Genomic DNA, 23,129 nt, shown 5'->3' on the forward strand with positions numbered 1-23,129 from the left:
GCAGCTCTACTGAGCACACACAGAGAGAATGCCCCAAACGATCAAAACAGCAGCACTCATCCTTAGAGACTGGGCTAAGGGTGGTTCACAATACCCACGCGGGGAAACCCCGTAAATCTGCACGAATCCCAGTCACGATCCTGAGTGGGGATTTAACCCTTCACGCCCCAGCACTGGTGGACACGGGGTCGGAGGGGAATCTGCTGGATAGCAGATGGGCAAAGGAGGTTGGGCTCCCTCTAGTGGCCTTACCGTCACCATTGTCGGGGCGGGCACTAGATGGCACCCTTCTTCCACTAATCACACACCAGACTCAGCCAGTGACATTGGTGGTGTCTGGGAATCACAGGGAGGAGATTGTGTTTTATGTAACACCTTCTACCTCCTGAGTGATTTTGGGTTTTCCATGGGTGTTAAAACACAATCCCCGGATTGATTGGCCGTCTGGGGTTGTGGTTCAGTGGAGCGAAACCTGCCACCGGGAGTGTTTAGGATCCTCGGTTCCACCCAGTGTGACAGTTAAGGAGGAGGTTTTAGTCCCCCCCCAATCTGGCGGCGGTGCCAGCCGAGTACCACGACCTTGCTGACGTCTTCAGCAAGGATCTGGCACTCACGCTGCCCCCGCACCGTCCGTACGATTGTGCCATTGATTTGATACCGGGCGCTGAGTACCCGTCCAGCAGGCTGTACAACCTCTCACGTCCGGAACGCGAATCAATGGAGACCTACATCCGGGACTCGTTAGCTGCCGGGTTGATCCGGAACTCCACCTCCCCGATGGGTGCTGGTTTCTTTTTTGTGGGCAAGAAGGATGGCAGACTCCGTCCATGCATTGATTACAGAGGGCTGAACGAGATCACGGTTCGCAACCGATACCCGTTACCTCTGTTGGATTCAGTGTTCACGCCCCTGCATGGAGCCCAAATTTTCACGAAATTGGATCTTAGGAATGCTTATCACCTGGTTCGGATCCGGGAGGGAGACGAGTGGAAGACGGCATTTAACACCCCGTTAGGTCACTCTGAGTACCTGGTCATGCCGTTCGGCCTCACCAATGCGCCCGCGACGTTCCAAGCATTGGTTAATGACGTCTTGCGGGACTTCCTGCATCGGTTTGTCTTCGTATATCTAGACGATATACTCATCTTTTCTCCGGATCCTGAGACCCATGTTAAGCATGTACGTCAGGTCCTACAGCGGTTGTTGGAGAACCGGCTGTTTGTGAAGGGCGAGAAGTGTGAGTTCCACCGCACTTCTTTGTCCTTCTTGGGGTTCATCATCTCCTCCAACTCCGTCGCCCCTGATCCGGCCAAGGTTGCGGCGGTGAGAGATTAGCCCCAACCAACGAACCGTAGGAAACTACAACAGTTCCTCGGTTTTGCAAATTTCTACCGGAGGTTCATCAAGGGCTACAGTCAGGTAGTTAGCCCCCTGACAGCCCTGACCTCCACAAAAGTCCCCTTCACCTAGTCGGATCGGTGCGAAGCCACGTTTAGGGAGTTGAAACGCCGGTTCTCGACTGCACCGGTTCTGGTGCAGCCCGATCCCAAGCGCCAGTTTGTTGCTGAAGTGGATGCCTCTGACTCAGGGATAGGAGCCGTGCTATCCCAGAGCGGGGAGTCCGACAAGGTTCTCCATCCATGTGCCTACTTTTCCCGCAGGTTGACCCCAGCTGAACGGAACTATGACGTCGGCAATCGGGAACTTCTTGCGGTGAAGGAGGCTCTTGAAGAGTGGAGACACCTGTTGGAGGGAGCATCGGTACCATTTACAGTTTTCACGGACCATCGGAACCTGGAGTACATCCGGACCGCGAAGCGTCTGAACCCCAGGCAAGCCCGCTGGTCGCTGTTCTTCAGGCGTTTTGACTTCCGGATCACCTACCGCCCCGGGACAAAGAACCAACGATCTGACGCCCTGTCCCGGGTGCACGAAGAGGAGGTCAAGACCGAGCTGTCAGACCCCCCTGAAACCATCATCCCCGAGTCCACTGTCGTGGCCGCCCTTACCTGGGACGTGGAGAAGACCGTCCGGGAGGCCCTGACACGGAGCCCGGACCCGGGGACCGGTCCGAAGAACAAACTGTACGTCCCACCAGAGGCCAGGGCTGTGGTCCTTGACTTCTGTCACGGTTCCAAGCTCTCCTGTCACCCAGGGGTGCGAAGAACCGTGGCAGTGGTCCGGCAGCGCTTCTGGTGGGCGTCTATGGAAGCCGACGTCCGGGAGTATGTCCAGGCCTGCACCACCTGCGCCAGGGGCAAAGCTGACCACCACAAGGCCCAAGGCCTCCTCCAGCCTCTGCCAGTGCCTCGTCGCCCCTGGTCTCATATCGGCCTGGACTTTGTCACGGGCCTCCCGCCGTCCCAGGGAAACACCACCATCCTAACGATAGTGGACCGGTTCTCCAAGGCGGCCCACTTCGTGGCCCTCCCGAAGCTCCCGACGGCCCAGGAGACTGCAGACCTCCTGGTCCACCACGTCGTGCGTCTGCATGGGATTCCATCAGACATTGTCTCGGATCGTGGTCCTCAGTTCTCCTCCCAGGTCTGGCGGAGTAACTGGGGGCCACCGTCAGTCTCTCGTCTGGGTACCACCCCCAGACGAACAGGCAGGCAGAGCGGACAAACCAGGAACTGGAGCAGGCCCTCCGTTGCGTGACCTCCACGCACCCGACGGCCTGGAGTGACCATCTGGCCTGGATCGATTATGCTCATAACAGCCAAGTCTCGTCTGCCACCGGCCTCTCCCCATTTGAAGTGTGTTTGGGGTACCAGCCCCCATTGTTCCCGCTAGTGGAGGGAGAGGTCGGGGTGCCCTCGGTCCAGGCCCATCTGAGAAGGTGCCGTCGGGTGTGGCGTACCGCCCGCTCTGCCCTGCTCAAAGCCTGGACGAGGGCCAAGAACCATGCAGACCGCCGGCGTGCCCCGGCCCCTGCGTACCAGCCTGGGCAGGAGGTTTGGCTTTCCACAAAGGACATTCCCCTGCAAGTGGAATCCCACAAGTTGAAGGACAGATACATCGGACCTTTCCCCATCCTCAAGGTCCTCAGTCCAGCCGCAGTGAAGCTGAAGCTGCCAGCTTCACTGTGGATCCACCCGGTTTTCCATGTGTCCCACATCAAACCTCACCACGTGTCACCCCTCTGTACCCCTGGACCGGCGCCGCCTCCTGCCCGGATCATCGACGGGGAGCCGGCTTGGACCGTGCGCCGGCTCCTGGACGTCCGTCGGAAGGGCCGGGGGTTCCAGTATTTGGTGGACTGGGAGGGGTATGGACCCGAAGAACGCTCCTGGGTGAAGAGGAGCTTCATCCTGGACCCGGCCCACCTGGCCGACTTCTACCGGCGGCACCCGGACAAGCCTGGTCAGGCGCCAGGAGGCGCCCGTTGAGGGGGGGGTCCTGTTGTGTGGGCCGCTGTAGAGGAGGTACTGCTGGCCCACCACCACAAGATGGCGCCCTGCTTGGAGTGCGGGCTCCAAGCACGAGAGGGCGTCGGCTTTGCTGGAGGTGACAGCTGTCATCAATCAACACAAGCTGTCACCCATCATCACCACTACAAAGACCGGACTGCAACTCCACCTCCTCGCCGAGAAATCAACTACCATTCAGGTAATTTCTCTGCTGCCTGACACTGTGTGTGTTTAACCTGAACTTCTATTTGCAGCCGTTTTCCTGGAGTGTTTCCTTATCTGGAGGATTGGCGTTTGGTGTGACAGCGACGGCTTCGCCTCACACCCCAACTCAGATAAGTGGTTGACCAGGAGCTGCACGAGTGTGTGTGATTGGAGGTGGAGGTTTTCCCTCCTTTACTTAAGACAGACTGTGGGATTACTGAGTGTGCGAACTCACACTCATCTGGACTGTCTCTGTTTTCTGCCAGCAGTACCGGGTCTGACTGCTGAAGACAGCGGCCACCTGGGGCGCAGGGCTTGGCGGCTCCGGTGTTCTTCAGCTCCGTTGGTGGTGGAAGCTGTGTGGGGATCCAGCTCTTCTCTCTCCAGGCGTCTTCTATCGTCGAGCCTGCCCACACGTCACCTGGTGTATGATTGACAGTCCACCATATTGTTATTGTCTGTACGTTGTTGTGCGATTCACAACATTAAATTGTTACTTTTTGGCTTATCCATTGTCCGTTCATTAACGCCCCCTGTTGTGGGTCCGTGTCACGTCACTTTCACAACACGAACAATACCGAAAAATATGACCTCTGTTCAAATATGTGCCACATTTTCACACCAGACAGTCATTTAAGGGAATTCCATCACATCTCCGATTGTACAAGACCAAAACAAATCATACAGAGGATTGTATCTCATGCTGCATTCATTATTTGTTCCATTGTACAGAAAAATAGTCCATTATGTGATTTCTGTTGTTTTGTCCACGGGTTCATATGACAGCACCTCCCTGAATGCACACTTCAAGTTGAATGTTTTGTTTTCTTTTAGTAGCCTCAAATGATAAAGATCTATTTAGGTGTCATATAAAACAAACAATTAATGGTTTCCATTCATGCAATGGAAGTAATATTTTCAATCACTGAAAGCGAATGTTCCATTCAACTCTCAAAAATATATTCTTACCATTAGATTCAAACATTCATTATTTGTATACAATCAGTTCATTTTGGTTTAGTTTAATAGAAAGATTTCCGCAGTGAAATCGCCCTGAGTTACAGGATTAGGATCTTCAATTCACCAGTTTTACATCATGTTTTGGTTCTGTGTGTTCAAAAACACAATCCACATGTCAGTTTCCCAAAACAAGACAGCGTGAGTGGAGATGCAACGTGCAAAACATGCAAAGAAGGAACTTTGGCGGTAGTGATTATAAAACAAAGCAGAAAAATTAGAGCTCCAATGGGAAGAAACTAAAGAATGGAAATGGAAGCCCCCCTGAATTTAATGGGAACCCCACCCTTCCTTTTGACGCACCAACTGCTCTTTGGTAGGTTCAAATATATATAAGTAATTGTGTAACATGTGCAACGTAATAACCTTCTAATTTCAAATGATAATATAGCTTAAAGCATAGGTGTCAAACTGATTCCGGAAAGGGCCAAAAGGGTGCAGGATTTCTTTGCAACCACCCACTCCACCAGGTGATTTCACTGATTAACATTAGCTCGAGCAGGCGGAGTCAGTTAATCAGTGAAATCACCACCCAGCTGTTAATGGGTACCGGTGTCGCAGACCGAACGGTCCACCCCTAAAAATCAGTCCACCTTTTGCATCCGCGCATGCATCATTTCAGACCATAGCAGCACGTCTGAGACGGAGTCTCTTCACCCAAAGCAATCAAATAGATTAAAGTGATTATTAACCATCAAATGATAAAGGTAAAACCTCTTAAATCATTCTAAAGTCAGTTTTAAGCAGAAATGAGGCGAAATTCCATGACGCTTTGAAATGACCGACGTGCAGTGAACGCATCGGTGAGCAGCTCGTTTAGCTGTGGCGCTCTGATCGCTTCCGCCGCCTTTTATGATTAAATAATGCTGAATTTATGTGGAAATGATTGTTGTACTAAAGCTTCAGATAGCTGTCGCTGCAATCGATGATGACTGATGTGCAGTTTGAAGCAGAAACCAGGTGTTAATCCATGAAGCGCATCATCGGGGGGACCGATTTTTAGGGGGACCGTTCGTTTTGCAACACCGGGCATGGCTGTGGAAGTAGCCTGTAGCAGAGTGACACCCCATCCAGGAGAAGCTGTAGACTCATCGGCTTCACATTAGGAGCGAGGAGAATAATAGCAGCATCAACGGGCCTCTTGGTAAATATATTTCTGTGAGAAAAAAATTACTGAATACTTAACATACCGAGAATTGGACTGGCCCCCTTGAAATGAATTCTGCCATGCAAATGAGATCAGTGCCTCATTCAGAACTCCAGACCAATGCTGCTTTTTAGATCTTTGGCATCAAATTTAACATGGAATGCAAAGACAAGAAGTCACATATATTTGCATGTTGGGAGACTCTGTGAACCACAAATGCTTGTCTGTCCCAGGCCCTCTCCTTTTGATGTAAAATCCATTGAATTTTGGTCAAGACTTTGATATAACTTGGATGGGAAGGTTTGAAGCTGTTGAAGGAATCCACGGGGTATTACTGGACAAAACATATGGAAATTGCAGTTTAATTTATCATTTAGGTCATGGTAATTCATGCAAATTAGGATTTCATTAATTCTCACCGTGGGTTTAAATGGCGTTACTCTTTTTTAGAGGCACAGTGGATCGAGTGAAAGCATGGCAAAGATATTATAATTCAAGGGAAACTGCAGTAATTCATATAAAACCTCAACAGCAAAGGTCACCTCCATTAACAAAGTAGAGAAAAAAAAACCCTACAACACTATTACAGCTATCTCATTCGGTGAGCCAGTCTGGACAAAGTTTTACTGCAGAAATATATTGCTAAAATTTAGTACATTAAAAGCAAAAGTGAAGCATGCAGAATGAGTAACGCCACCAAACCCTGATCCCTTGCTCCAATTCAATATTTATAACGTTAATAATAAATTGTTAAAGGACAAACTCACTTTATTTACAACCATATTCATATTAACACCCGAAGTCAAGCGTAGGAGTTCTGTGCTCACCTTTGACCACTGCCTCATATCAAATGACAACAATATTGCTGAACATGAAATACACAGGTGACAACAGGTCATATTCAGCAGAGCTCCACATAATACAAACTCATTATAAGTGATGAAATACAAGTCTGCTTTATTTTTGTTAAACATGCAACAACCTGCTCCTGTGATCTCAATGAGGTACTGTGATTTACACAAAGGAGGAGAAGGAAACGTAGGAGAGGAAGCTATAGTAGCTATAGTCCCCCTGAGTGATATACAGTATATATAATTACATATAAACTGTCACAAAATATTGGATGCATTTTCATTAATGGCCCATAAAAACACACACATTATCTTATCATCCTTGACATCAGGGTCCAACTCTGTAAACTTCGGCCATCTTCGGCTAAAGCATACTCGCCACCTAGTGGATGTGCCATTCTTGCACCAGTTGTTAGTTAATGAAATTCGCCAAAGAAAAAAATTTATGCGGGTCAATTTCAGCAAGCGGGTGGGGATGACAAAGTAATGTTTTTATTTATGGGGCCTAACTGGGTCAACAGTTTCAGAAATCATTTGTTTGCTGATGACACGACCATGTTCGGTAGTGGGGACAATTTGGAACAGCTTTTGGAAAGGATGGAGAGGGAATTATTCAATTTTAAATATTGGTTTGATTCTAATAAATTGTCACTTCATTTTGGTAAGACTAAGTGTATTATATTTGGAAATAAGCCTAGGAATTTAAATAGAAACTTATCATTGAACAATGTTGAAATTGAAACTGTATCTGAAACTAAATTTCTTGGCATTTTTATTGATGATAAAGATAAATTAAGTTGGAAAACCCACATAAATTATGTCACATCTAAAATTTAAAAAATTATTTAAATTTTGTACAAAGTACATTATTTTCTCCCCCCTAACATTCGTTGGTCATGCTGTATCATTCATTACTTGTCCCATATGACCTATTGTATTGAAGTTTGGGGAAACACGTATAAAACAAAAACAAATTCAGTTTTTCTGTTCAAAAGAGGGTTATAAGAGTTATATGTTAAAAAAAAAGAACACATTACAAACCAACAAACCAATTGTTTGCTTGTCTGGGTATTTTGAAATTTCAAGATTTGGTTGATTATTTTACGATACAGATCATGTACAAAGTTAAAGATAATCTTTTGCCTCTACATGTTCAGGAGTTGTTTAAAATGAGGGAGTCCAGTTATCATTTGCGAGGAACATTGAGATTTGAAAGAAGAAAGATTCGAACTACTGTTAAAAGTCATTGTATTTCTGTAAAAGGTGTTAGAATATGGAATAATTGTACTGATAGTATTAAATCATGTGGCTCATTGGTAGGTGTTAAAAGGCTCTATAAAAATAATGCAATTTCTCACTATAGTATGTTATGTTAAGCTAATTGTTTTTGTGGTTCTCTTTTCTTTTTTGTTTACTTGCACATCATATATTTGATTGTTCTGTTCTGTTCAGTTATGTTATTTTCTTATTGTTATCTCATTTTGAGTGTATTTAACTGTGTAACTGGTGTACGGGGTGGGCGTTTATAAGCTTTTGCTTCAGCCCATGCCCTTTTGGCCACACCCAATTTGGGAAATTGTTTGAGTTATTGTATTTTCTTTTGTTTTTTGATTTATGTTAGTAAGAGTTTATGTTGGTATTTTGTTCATGTGCGTGCTGAATAAACTTATTATCATTATTCATTAAGTTGTAGCCAGTAGTTCTGTTATATTTGTATTTACGTTTTGCAAGTTGTTTCTTCCTTCTACTTTTGATGCGTTGTGTGCTCTTACCCTGTGTGCTCCTGTCCAACGTTGCTGGAACCTCAATTTTGCTGAGGGAGTCTTTCCAAGGGATTAATAAAGTTCTATCTAATCTGACAAAAGATGGTGGGGTTCCAACCTCATGCTGACTTATAATCAGGGTTGGGAAGGATTACTTTGAAATGTAATCCAAAAGTAATCAGATTACAAGTAATCCAAATGTATGTACATACATACATGTAATCCACATGTATTCTTTTCTTGCAAAGTAATCCTCCCCAACCTTGCTTATAATCAGGGTCCACTTAAATTCAAGTCAATATGGTATTTTTGTGATGTGGGCTGTGGGTTGGACACAATGACAGTTTATTCATATTTAACAAACTGAAGAATTAAGCTAAAAAAAAAGAGCAACTGGTGGAATAATTGATAATTATAAAAAACCCACCATGCCTCACTCGAGTGCATAACAGTAGTACTTCATGCTAGTAACCAATAAAACCGTTTCCTAGCTCTTTTGCATTCCTGCCTCTCTTTTACATTTTGATTGCTTCAGTCCTAGTGGACACTAACAATTATCTATAGCCATGAATAAATGATGGGTAATTGTATTCCATCTGCATATTCATGATTCTATTGTACTCGAGGAGTCTTCTGAATGTCTAAATCCCAATATTAGAGGCTTGAACACTGGCAAAGCGATTCAGGTCTTGCTGTGTGCAAGGAAAACATTTCATATAACCAACACCAATGACGGCTGTGATTATAATTATGATAAGCATCCTTCTTATTATCATAAATAGCCTGAACTTGTACTCCCCCCCCCCCCCCCACCCCCCACACACACACACACACGGTGTCAGGACACAGACACACACAATTGCATCCCTCATTCTTATTCATCTGCTTACTTCTCAATCACCCACTGTACGCCTCGCTGCACAATTATAATCACCTAAAAATTATTTGATAACATCTTCACAAAACCAAACAACTCTGCTGAGAACAAATGAGCACACAGAAGTAAAAATGTTCAGACATACACGAGACAGAAAGAGAGAGAAACCAAGCACACAAAGCAGCTAAATCGGAAGGCGGACCTGGTGGTAAAACAATTTGCATTCAGATGGGAGATGGTATGAAATTCACACAAACATGGCGCATGGCAACGCAACAGCTGATTCAGGTGATCGTTATGCTGTGCAATTTGCAATTTACTCCCAACACATGCACACATATCAAAGCCAGCATCAAGCTTATTGCCGCACACAGACGTGCATCATCAGCACGGCTCGGCAGTACATTTAATCCTCAATGGCTGCTTTATGGACACATGAATTCACCCTACACATAGCAAGAGGAAGGCTAAATTGTTTACTGTGTCATGAGGCTCCAAGTGACAATGGGGAAGGCTGAAATTGATTGACAGATGCATAGAGGAGGAGGAGAAGAAGGAAAAAGGTAGTGGACACTCAATAAGCCATGAGCAGAATAAATAAAACCTAATGAAGAGGGTCTGGAGAGACAGAAGAGGGAGGTGAAGAGAGGTTAAGCAAAAACAGAGATGAGAGGGAGGAATGCAAGAAGAAGAGACACTTGAATTGCCTAATGTCCAGCTCCGGTTTTCAGCACCCTGACATTTATATGTATTTATTTGCAGATGCAGTCCATTTATTTCATAATTTTGAAAGGTAATGCTTCAAAATCAGCATCCTAATAAGGAAAAACCCGTCTCCATATCCATGTTATTTCAATTCTTCTTTTGGCTGATCCCATTTAGCTCTGGGTCACCGCAGCGGATAATAACAATACATTTATATGTCGAATATATTTACATATTGCATTACATATTGCATCATAATAAAACATTAAGACCACAATAATAATAATAATAATAATAATAATAAACAGAAAAAAGTTGCATCCTGAAAAAAAATTAAAAAAAAAAAAAAAAAAAAATCAAGCACAAATACAAATCTGCAGAAGTTGATGTCATTAGATTGGGCGGTGTGGTGGTCAAGCAGCGAGTGCACTTGCTTCCAAAACAGAAGGTTCCCAGTTCAAGACCACCTGTGCCCAAATTCTAAATCTAATGTGGAGATGCATCAGGGAGGACAACCGGCATCAAACCCACATCAGATTTGATCAGGTGATGCAGAGTGAAAAGGGAGAAGCCTAGAGGACTTCGCAGTTTTCGTAATTAAGTAAAATACAATTATAAAATCAATTAAAAGAGTGGAAAATAAATACATTTTTAGGACTAACCTTAAAAAAATTCCCCCCCAAAGAAGAAGCTCAGCTAATGGGCAGTTAACAGCAAAAGCATCAAAACTCTCACTTAATCTTGCTCATGTTTGTCAAAATATTCATTGCTTTCAACACTAGGCGTAAGACGTCTACTCTGGACTGTGACACCTGGCAACCACTTCAATTCAATTTTATTTGTACAGCACCAAATCACAACAATGCTACCTCAAGGCACTTCACACAACTAAGGTCTGACCTTACCAACCCCCCTGAGCAAGCACACAGGCAACAGCGGAAGGAAACCTCCCTCTGACAATAATGAGGAAGAAACCTCAAGAAGACCACACTCAGAGAGGTGACCCACTGCTCGGGCCATTCTAACACTTACAAGATTTTTAGAAATTTTGCAAGAATTTCTGAAACAGAAGAGAACCATTGAATGCAATGTAACTAATTCAGGCACAAGTGCAGAGTTGAGTGGTGGCAGGCAGACTGACTACAACATGGTTATATCATAGCTACCACTGAAGGTATGTGCGGTGCACGTATTGTTGATAAGTTACACTCACAAGAAAGAGCACTTTGTCATTGTTCATGTGCAAATCTAGCCCCAAACAACCACAAAACACGATCAGCTTATCAACTTCCAATAAGTACCTGTAGAGCAACTGTCACGTTTCAATGATGTGCTGCTAGAGTTCATCAAGTTAAGAATATTATCAACTCATTATTATGGAAATATATTTGCAGTGGAAAAACTCCCAAAGACATAAACACAAAATAATTAAAACGTATTGCACAATTTTTGATGAATAAAAAGCTGAGAAAATGCAAACTAGATATAATTTGCTTTGCCATCAAATTTGTGAGGAAGGCCGGGAACGCTGGAGTCGGGGGGGTGTGCTAAGTGCTGATGTGGCAGCACCTCCTCCAGGTCCTGTGCTCGAAGCGCAAAAAATCCGAGGGCACACTGCCTGCTGCAGTAACAGTCAATACACAAGTGCAACAAACGCTCGGGTGAAGGAGCAAAGTCTCTGAAAAAGCAGAAAGACCAAACAAAAAGGGAAGATGACAAAATGACAGCTGAAGAAAAACTGTTACAAAGCATCAAGGTGAACGCGGTCACGGTGAAACGAGTTCATGCAGGAATCCTCAGCAGACTCAAACCTATCCAAGGAAGCCAGGCCTGGAAACTTTGGCCCCAGCAGGCAGCTCAGCGGAATCATCTTTTAATTCACCTCATGTCCCTTTCTCCGCAGCCAACACTCGTCTGTCAGACTCCGTCGGTGAAAGCACGCGGTTGTTTCTCTCGCACTCCCTCTTTCAGCCTGATGAAGATGGAGTACGGCCATTTAAGACTAATTAGTTGGACGAAACATTCAGAAAAGCAGGTGCAAACGCGCCGATACTGTAGTTCTTAGACGCACATGGTGGCGTAGCGTCGCGGAAAACTGCCAATCACACAACTGATCAAATGGCCATGATAATTCAAATGTGCCGGTTCATCAAATTCAGCAAAAACACACATGAACAGGCATTTTTATTACTCTATTTTATTGTCCTGGAGTATAAATAGCTTGAGTCAGTTTGGCAAAATGTATTTTTGTTAAAAACTGGCCTGTCACCGCAACTATGATTGATATGCTGCAGTTTGTGTAATGACCCCACAGATATACTTTTCTATGTTGCACTGACTGTGTGAAAAATTAGGTTATTTATCATTATCTCACATTCAACAAGGCATTTTATTGGCCTGTTGTTTAAAAGCCACTTTAGAAGCGTTTCTTTTCCAGACGATTAGGAACAAACACAGACAACAATCAGTTTGCTTGCAAATCATGCGATGCCACAGTCATTTGTAATCCAATACCTAAGATTTAGATGACGTGGATGTTTCTTATCTCGGAAATGTGTATAAATTATCCATTTGTGGCTTGAAGAATAGTTTGCTTGAGGTTTTGAATTGCATGACATGATATGACAGGACCAACCTATGGTCAATTTAGCATTACCAATTCAATCAACCTGCATGTCTTTGGAGGTGGGAGGAAGCTGAAGCACCAGAAGGGAACCTGTGCAACTTTCACACAGAAAGAATTCAAACCTGGGACCTTCTCTATCTCAGGCAACAATGCTAACCACTAATCCACCATGCTAATATTACTGCTATCATGATATTTAGGGGAAGGACGGTGGTGAAGCCAGCTGTGAGGACTGCCTAATTTGCCTACACCCCACACAAGCTGGAGGTACACCAGCGCTGCAGTGACTTTTGGAAATGTAGTCACCAAAACAGCAGGCGATGCTATGGGATAGGAACTGAACTACCAACATAGAGACTGCGTCAATTCCAGATGTGTGCACTTGGACAAGACACTTCATCTGCAGTGTCCCAGCCATTTCATCTGTCAATGGGTACAAGCCTTTGCTGGTGAGGTAACCTGCAACAGGCTTTCATCTAATCCAGGGTGAGATGTGGATTCTTAGGCTTCCCACTAGGGTATGCTAGGATACGCATAGGCCTGATGAGACTTATTCCTTCTGGCTTCTAAACACCAAATGCCGTTAAACACAAAAATGGAATATAACGAATTCCAGGGCCTGTGTGCTTCCCTCGAAGTGCTAATTTGTTGATGAAATGTTTAGAAAATGCTAGATGTCTCTCTTCAATTATTTCCAATTCAAATATTTGCCAGGGCTAACAAAATCATTACCGCCCATTTAGCTTTCTGACCATGTGTGTTAAATGTTCCATGTTGGAGCAAACTACTGGAGCATTTTGGCAACATTTGATTCACTCTGTATTTAAAAGCTATCTGATGAATAACATCAGCTAAACAGTCCTTCGGAGTTACTGCACATGTTCTTCAACTCACACTTGGTCTCAAATCACACCGTGGAATCAGCCTAGGTCCTGGATGGCAACTACCCAGGCAGACAACCAGTCCAGCTCCACCTCTGGAAAGTAACCATACATATGCTGCAGCCAGGTGACACTTGGGTTGGTCCTTGGACTTCTCCAACTGTCGGGAGTCCTCAACACTGGAGCACCCACATGCTGGAACTCGCCCAAAGAAACAAACTACATATACAAAATATTGTAACCGTTGTTCCCTCACCCTCGTCCAACTGTCACAACCATACAGTAAGACAGGAAGAACAATAACCCTACTGACTTGGACTTTCTTTCTCCTGCAAAGACGTCAGCGTTGCCCAAGATGTCCAGCAACCTCTTGAAACCACAAGCTGTTCCCAGGCCTCTCCTGATCTGAAATGTTGAGGCCCCATAGAACATGAACGTTACTGCTGAAATAAGTCAATGTCTCTCCAACTTCAACTCTTTCACCACATACAGATACACTTCTGATGGTCAACTCCAGAAAGCGAATGAATGGTTGGATCTTTGGCTTGATCTAGGGCAACTGTGAACCAAGATACGCCGAGCAAAACAACAATAAAGATGGAAAAGTAAGTGTAAGTGTGTGTGTGTGTGTGTGTGTGTGTGTGTGTGTGTGTGTGTGTGTGTGTGTGTGTGTGTGTGTGTGTGTGTGTGTGTGTGTGTGTGTGTTGGGGGAGTGGCTGTGGATACAGCACAAATTACAAATAATGTGGGTGGAAAACGCTCAGGGAAAGGTCGGACCTAATCTCTTTATCCTTTCGTCATTTATCACATATGCACGCGCACACACACGCACACATTAGTCCAAACGCAAAACACTTCTTCCTTGTGCAGTTTTATCCAAACAGACATGCAATCCCTCCCCGCCTCTTCAGTACAGAAGTCCCTGTAGCACAGCATGAGCCTGGGGGTATAATTACATCACTTGAGGATCTAAAGGACTTCTGTCCACCAATCTAACACAATCTGCAATGTGCCCCAACGGCAATCTCACGCAAACACACACAGAATGACTGCATAGTGTAACTGAAACAGTGTCCATACACGGCTAAATTACAGACAAATTGGGGCTCGAAAAAGGAGACGTTCAAAGGCAGAGCTGCAACTGAATGCAAAGACGGCGTTTTCGTCTTTGCACAAACACCAACGCTTCTGCCTTTCAGGCGGATAATCTTCTACAGAACTATACACAGGGTATGCCCCTCAGACAAAATACATCTTACATCCATCTCACATTATTTCCTTAAGATGCATCAGTCAGAATCTCCTCCATTGTGCAGGCTTTCATCGAGGCAAGCAGACACAGGAAGAAGTATTCCCATAATGTTCTTATTTTTATTTTGAATACGGGGGCGTATTTTTGTGCACATCTGTGAATGAGCATGTGTGTGGGTGTATTCATTCTGATTATAGATTGAGGCGTGACAGTTTGGAGTGCACAAAGAAAGAGAGAGAGAGACAGGTGAGCAAATCAAACTTAGAAAGAGCGAGAAAACCTCAGTCAGAAAAAGACATCACCTTGTCAACCTACCGACACTGTAGAATCAAAACAGACATGACAACAATCCAAAGCAATACAGCGGAGAAGGTGGGGAAAAGAATAAAAAAAATATATGAAGTAGCATGTTGCCTGTGGGGATCCACGGGCTCTCGATTGGGTAGTCTTTATAAAATAGGTTGCTGACATTTTGCAAGGGTGTTAATAAATTATGCAAAGTTTGTATAATGAGTTGGAATGGCATGCAATCAACAACTGTTAGAAGAACTTTTATTACCTTTTGTTGCCTGTCAATTACGTAATTTTTTATGTTAATTTAATGTTTTTATAAAATGTTTAGGTTCTTGTTATCACATGCACACTACAACCCCTGGCAAAAATTATGGAATCACCAGCCTCGGAGGATGTTCATTCAGTTGTTTAATTTTGCAGAAAAAAAGCAGATCACAGACATGACACAAAACTAAAGTAATTTTAAAGGCAACTTTCTGGCTTTAAGAAACACTAAGAAATCAGGAAAAAAAATTGTGGCAGTCAGTAACGGTTACTTTTTTAGACCAAGCAGAGGGAAAAAAAATATGGAATCACTCAATTCTGAGGAATAAATTATGGAATCACCCTGTAAATTTTCATCCCCAAAACTAACAACTGCATCAAATCAGATCTGCTCGTTAGTCTGCATCTAAAAAGGAGTGATCACACCTTGGAGAGCTGTTGCACCAAGTGGACTGACATGAATCATGGCTCCAACACGAGAGATGTCAATTGAAACAAAGGAGAGGATTATCAAACTCTTAAAAGAGGGTAAATCATCACGCAATGTTGCAAAAGATGTTGGTTGTTCACAGTCAGCTGTGTCTAAACTCTGGACCAAATACAAACAACATGGGAAGGTTGTTAAAGGCAAACATACTGGTAGACCAAGGAAGACATCAAAGTGTCAAGACAGAAAAGTTAAAGCAATATGTCTCAAAAATCGAAAATGCACAACAAAACAAATGAGGAACGAATGGGAGGAAACTGGAGTCAACGTCTGTGACCGAACTGTAAGAAACCGCCTAAAGGAAATGGGATTTACATACAGAAAAGCTAAACGAAAGCCATCATTAACACCTAAACAGAAAAAAACAAGGTTACAATGGGCTAAGGAAAAGCAATCGTGGACTGCGGATGACTGGATGAAAGTCATATTCAGTGATGAATCTCAAATCTGCATTGGGCAAGGTGATGATGCTGTAACTTTTGTTTGGTGCCGTTCCAATGAGATTTATAAAGATGACTGCCTGAAGAGAACATGTAAATTTCCACAGTCATTGATGATATGGGGCTGCATGTCAGGTAAAGGCACTGGGAGATGGCTGTCATTACATCATCAATAAATGCACAAGTTTACGTTGATATTTTGGACACTTTTCTTATCCCATCAATTGAAAGGATGTTTGGGGATGATGAAATCATTTTTCAAGATGATAATGCATCTTGCCATAGAGCAAAAACTGTGAAAACATTCCTTGCAAAAAGACACATAGGGTCAATGTTATGGCCTGCAAATAGTCCGGATCTTAATCCAATTGAAAATCTTTGGTGGAAGTTGAAGAAAAGGTCCATGACACGGCTCCAACCTGCAAAGCTGATCTGGCAACAGCAATCAGAGAAAGTTGGAGCCAGATTGATTCCATATTTTTTTCCCTCTGCTTGGTCTAAAAAAGTAACCGTTACTGACTGCCACAATTTTTTTTCCTGATTTCTCATAGTGTTTCTTAAAGCCAGAAAGTTGCCATTTGAAATGACTTTAGTTTTGTGTCATGTCTGATCTGCATTTTTCTACAAAATTAAACAACTGAATGAACATCCTCCGAGGCCGGTGATTCCATAATTTTTGCCAGGGGTTGTATTATTATTATCGTCATCATCATCATCATTATTATTATTATGATCAGTATTATTATTATTATTATTATTACTTTAATTTTACTTCTATATTATCATTTGATTTTAAGTGGACCACAATGGAAATAAGTGTTTTCACATTCTTGTGTCATCCATGTACTTTTTAACGTATTTACAATTATATCATGTACGTACAATGAACTTACTAAATAAAATCACACACTCACGCTTTTAATATACAGATGATTTACCGCCCCCTGCTGGATTGGGATGGAAGTTCAGAATGGAAATATCACTGTCCATTGTTCAGTGTTGTTAGCCAATATAGGTATCTTCTCTAAAAATATTAGTCCTATCAACGTTTGGTTTTGTCACCATTCATCCTTGACCTACAGTAAAATACATATACACTCCAAATGGCAAATGTCAGCTCTCCCCAGTTTGTGCATTTTTAACAGGATCCAGGTTAATCTAAAAAAAGGAAAAGCTGTTGGTTCAGATGGAATTTTAAAATTAATACATTAACACATTCAGGGGAGTGCGGTCAGCTGACGTCGGTGAGATCAGCTGCATGAGCTGGAAGACAGAAAAAATAAATAAACCAAGCTGATTAGCATCCTATAAAACCACATCAAAAAAAAAAAAAAAACAGTTACTCTACAAATAACAATGTAGAGGGAAAGCCACAATGAAAGAAAAGTTATGTGGAAAAATTGCGGTGCCTGTCACCGTCACACAACAGAAATGAAGTTAGAAAGCACTGTGGTGTAAACACAAACAACTTCAGCGGCTCAGCCACCACAAGTGCACAAGGAAAAATAAATAAAAGCAAAATACAGAATTTGAAATGTCAACTTTCTTGTAGGGTTATGGTGAAGCACATGAAATTCTTGGGGGGTGAGGGGCTGCAGTCCCATCAAGCCCCCCGTAGAGCCACCTATGGAGAAGAGTATAGAGTGGAAAGCTAGGTAACAGAGTAGATCAGAAAGCTCAGGAATATAAAAGATGAAGTGCAAAAAGGACAGAGAGCCAGAGGAAAAGGTGAGGTAAAGGACAGAGACAGAGATGGAGATGGATGAAAAACGACAAGAAGATGAATGGGAATCAGAGGAAAGAATGACAAAATTAGATGGATAGGAGGGAGGAGAGAGGCCTATAAGGCTGGAGACAGCGAAAAAGAGTGATGGGGTGACAGAGCGAGAGACAGACAGTTACTGACAGGGCTGAAAGGACAGAGAGAGAACACGAGGCAATGGAGCAAGGAAGAAATGAGGAATGGAGAAATGCACAGACGAAGAGAGAGGTTGAGAACAGAAGAGGTGAGCCTGAGGGAGGAGTGAGAGAAGAAACAAATGAATGAGAAAGGAGGATGGATTAAAGTGAGAAAACTTTGATACCTGCGTGCGTCACACTGACCCTCGCTACGGATCGCTTCCAATTAGTAACGGCTGGGTCAAACTGCATACCAAACAGGCTGCCTCATCGATACAGTTTATTCAATAGACTCCGACAGCGAGAAAGAGTGAAACGGTAAACAGAAAAAAAAGGAACAGAAACGACTATTAAAACATAAACAGGCCCCACTCCCAAAACTGCCGTGTCCCTTCCCCAATGACATCACATCATAACTTAAAGGATCCCTTATACAGGACGGTATCCTTTCAGAGTCCCTTGTGCATTCAAAAAAAATTGCCAAGATGCACAAGGGACGGAAAAACACCTTCCTGTGTTACTGCTCCAACATCTCTAGTGCATTGTTTCAGCATTATAAAACCAAATTTCTTGGCAATCTATGCGTTCATCGAGCGCTCTCTGTGCAACCACTGGTGAGCATGGAGTCTTGTGCGTCCAGCTGAGCTTCCTTTGTGCTTCCTCTGTGCTTCAGCAACCAATGGCATTCTTTGGGCATCTATTCAGCGGTGGTTCTGCCTCCTAGGAGACCCCTGAGAATTTTTTGGGTGCCACTCACTCTTTGCCTAGCTTTTGAAGAAGAAACATCCCGTCTGATTTGTTGGACTCTGCCAACTATGTTCATTTTAGACATGAGTCTCGGGATGCGCCGCTGTTCAAGGTGCGGAAAGAGTCTATCAAAAAAATGCAGGCTGTGGGACTGTGCAGCATTGTAGCACTGTGTACTGGCACTCATCAACACAGAAGTCACTCACATCTGCTTACATATCCTCTCTTTAAAAAAAGTGCATAACAGCTCAGCCACTGTTTACTTTTTGTATTAGCAATTGACTGGTCAGATGAATTTTGTTTGCTGTTGCATTTACCTATCTACATTGTAAATACAACAACAGCAGCGCTTTATAATGAACTTTATTAAAAAAAAAAAAAATCACGCAAACAGCCTCAATCACTGTGTTCAGGCCTGTGTGCTTCCACTGAGCATGCCTTGTAGGACTAAGGCGTGAGCTGTGCCTTTCTTCAGCGTCCTGTGACGTCTTCCGCAATTGTCTGGTCACACAAGGGATGCAGAAAGGACTTCATCTCTGTTTAAGGACGGGTTTAACCAAGGAAAACTAAACACAAACTCATGTTTTTTGGCTTCTTCACGTTTGCTCAGCATCACCACAGCAGACTAACTATGGATCCACACATTGAACACCAGATGCCCTTTGTGGCGCAACTCCAGATATACGAGGAGAATGATGGCAGAGGAGAGAATGAATGGATTGAAGGCCTCAGGGCTCCAAAGCAAGTTCGACGACTTAGCTGAAAACAGGGAAGTATGGGTTGAGCTGCTTAGTCTGCTGCCACCTCGACATGGATAAATAGCAGAGCGTGAATGAATGGAAGGTCCATCCAAGTTTGTATACTCAGGCTAACAAACTACTTCTGTGAAGTTATGACAAATCTAAAAAAAAGCCTGGTTAATAAAGTGATGAAACGCAAAAAAAAAAAAAAAAAAAAAATGATCAAGCTTAAAAATGGTCAAGAGGGCAATATGAATGTTGCGAACACAGTTGTTCAAATCCGTTTGAATATGAACAACAAAGTCCTCCCAGAGTCACTAATGGAAGAAAGACCTTTTGGAGATGTAAAAGAAATGAATAAAGATGAAAGAAAATCAAGACTTGCCTGCCATCGGACAAAAAAAAAAAAAACAGTACCTGGCAAATGAAACAGGAATAGGCGGGAATGATGACAAGGAATAAAGAGATAAAAATGATGAAAGAAGGGCGGGAAGGTTGGATGAAATGGATGGCAAATTAGAAGAAATAAAGAGGTTCAACAGCTCAGTATGAAAAATACTTCAGTGACACCTGCAGTGGTTGTGCAGTTAGATTGAAATGCACCAAAACAAGAATGAATGCGAACACACAAAAGATTGGGAAAGCAGCCGAATGAAACGGAATCGCTACAAGACTAATGGGCGCAATGTTCGAATTAAAGTGCAATGCAATTTACACTTAAAAGCAACACTTGTACTTCTGCAAAGACTACATTTCCACCTACAATTTAGATTAATGCACGTTTGCTTCCTGTTGTGGGGAAAAGACATTCGCTGCCCAGGTGCAATCGCGGAGAAACTAAAGGTGTCAGGAATACTTGATACTTTCAAAGTTGGAAGTTTCACGCAGGACGCAGGTCGGCTTTAGCAATTACGATGCTTTTTCAAACTTAAACAACCCCAATTCCTCGAAAATGTCAAACTTTCTCCCAGACATGACGTTGGTGCAGCGGGAGGAAAAAGGATGCGACAAACTGCGGCGCTGAAGTGGAGTAGAGGTTATCTGTAAGACGCGTGAATTACTTTCTATCAACTTACCGTCGCGTTTATAGGCGCACAGCGGGGTGAAGTGTGCACGCACGCGTGCATGCGCGCAACCAAGCGGGAAAGCAGCTTCAAAAGAAAAAAGGAGCATTAAAAGAGGGAGATATGAAAGAACAAAAGGAAGAGGGGAAGAAGAGGGTGGGGGAGAGAGCAACATCTACAGATAATGAGCATCGTCAACAGCTTCCCAGGTTCACTTTGTATTCATGACTCGAGCAGTGAAACGTCTTCAGTGACTTGGTAATAAATGAAAATATTACCGTGATATTGCCCAGGTTCTTCAGTTTCCCCTTTACGCTACGATGCTCTTTTTGATATTATTAGATACAACTTTGTGTTCAATATTAGTTGTGAAAGTGAAAAAGGTACTTCTGGACAGTTTTGTTGTTGCAATATCTGCCGTACATATTGCGCAAATGACGTCACCACAATAAAGAGCGCGGCTTTCACTTCAAAAAGGTGGCATGATGAGAAATCAGTGAAAATCTACTTTTTGTTGTTAAGTATGATTAGGAGTTTTGTATCACTCATGCCAGGTTTTTTCATGACCAGAAAACAATTAGGACACTCTTGAAAAACAAAAATGGGTCTGAAGAGAGATATCCAAGACAGCTCCAAAGTAATGACCAAAACTTAATGTTCTGTTATTATTCATTATATTGTGTGTTTAAGGGGTGTTTGGGTGAAATGACAGAAATGATTTTGATGCAGTGTACTGATTGTGACCTCAAACTTTCTTCTCACAGAAGATAAGTGAAAATGAAGTCTTGCTGTTACTGTTTTAAAATGGTCAAACGGACTGCATTTCTATATCGCGCTTTTCCATCTGCATCAGATGCTCAAAGCGCTTTACAATAATGCCTCACATTCACCCCAATGTCAGGTTGCTACCATACAAGGCGCTCACTACATACCAGGAGCAACTAGGGGATTAAGGACCTTGCCCAAGAGCACTTAGTGATTTTCCAGTCAGGCTGGGATTTGAGCCAAGAATCCTCTGGTCTCAAGTCCAATGCATAACCACTAGTGACTAGACCATCACCTCCCCATATAGTTTTTGCTCTTTTAAAGGGGCAAAAACTATTTTAGTGATCATTTTGGTCACCAGCTTGACTTTGTAGCTTGAGGCCCGTTTTTATCCGTAGGAGTATCCTGTGTTTTGGGATCATCTAAGGGAGGGGTTTCCCAGCCTGATCCTCACAGACCTCAAACCTGCACATGTCATCGTCCTCTGTGATGCTAAAAACCAATTACCTCATTTGGATGTGTTTAGCTAATCAGTTTGCTTGTTTTGCAGTGCAAAATGGAATGAAAAATATGCACTTTGCTTTGAGAACTGGGGTTGGGAACCATTGATCAAAGAACCCCTAAAAAAGTGGGTGTAGATTAGTTGTTTTGGGGTGGGCAAAAGTTCTTTTAGAAACTGGGATAAGCAAAACTCCTTTCCGAAACAGTGTGTTTTCAAGTTTGATGACCCACCATGTTGACACAGGCATCAGTCCTGTGGGCATTCTGTGCTGGAGGGATGTTGCTCTCTGGTTTGCCTGCAGCTGTGGGGTGCTAACGTGTGTACAAGGCCCCTGTGGGGTTACAAATGGCCTCTATTCCCTTCAAAGGAGTCATATCACTGCCTTGCATCGATATATCAACGCTATTACAAATCTTAAAACATCTTTGGTGAACCAACAGCAGCTGAGTTGCCAACATCCTCTTCCTCGCCGCTAACAAATGATACCTTTGTCTTCTCTGTCATTTTTTTGAATCGTTAATCACAGTCATGAATGTTCGTTTTTACTTGTTTCTATACTTCTCTGCACATGTAAAATAAATAAATTAAGCATTGCCCCCTCGACTGACAGGATGTGTGAAACACTGACTGCAGTGAGCACCACAAATTAATGCTTGGGGAAAACAAAACACTTGTAGACTCTGGTGTTTTTCTGACATGATAATCACGGGGTGATCAGTGTTTACTGTCATGAATTTTTCCACTCAGATGGCTCGAGTCATGATCGTGTGACAACCCGGCCGGAATGAAAAGGCTGACCAAGATAGAAGACAGCTAATTAATGGCTGTCAATCGGGGCGTCTTGGCCTGCAGAAGGAACAGACACAAACACACTGTCACACTAATAACGTCTCCACTGCCCACAGTTACGGATAATTTCATGTGCCATCCAAACCTGTACTTGTGGGCACCTGAGACCCATCTGTGTCATTCAGTCTAACCAATCTCGTGTCATTGGTGGAATAAAATGATCCCCCTTTCATTCTCACCATCTCTCGCACCTTCTGACCTCATCTTTCATCTCCACTGACCTCCCAACTGTCTGTCGGAACAACGACTATTTTCAGTAAGTTCCCCATCAGCCGCCTTCTTCTACCACTCTTAATCAAGTACTTTTCTCAACCCTTAACCTCCGCCTCCTCTACTTCAGCAAGT

At 43.5% G+C, this 23,129-nt stretch overlaps 1 protein-coding gene and 1 long non-coding RNA gene across 4 annotated transcripts in view; both read right to left on the reverse strand.

The window, feature by feature from the left end:
• The window catches only part of pcxb (pyruvate carboxylase b), a 501,867-nt gene that overhangs the window by 375,587 nt on the left and 103,151 nt on the right, over nucleotides 1–23,129 (reverse strand). The gene's annotated exons all lie outside the window — the stretch shown is intronic.
• Nucleotides 1,696–18,971, reverse strand: LOC117505085. The gene is made up of 3 exons (XR_004559024.1): nucleotides 18,871–18,971; nucleotides 13,951–13,955; nucleotides 1,696–1,707 (listed from the first exon to the last, which is right to left on the reverse strand). It is a non-coding gene; the product is annotated as an uncharacterized LOC117505085 (long non-coding RNA).

This window comes from Thalassophryne amazonica, chromosome 23 (assembly GCF_902500255.1).
Source record: "Thalassophryne amazonica chromosome 23, fThaAma1.1, whole genome shotgun sequence".
Lineage (NCBI taxonomy): Eukaryota > Metazoa > Chordata > Actinopteri > Batrachoidiformes > Batrachoididae > Thalassophryne > Thalassophryne amazonica.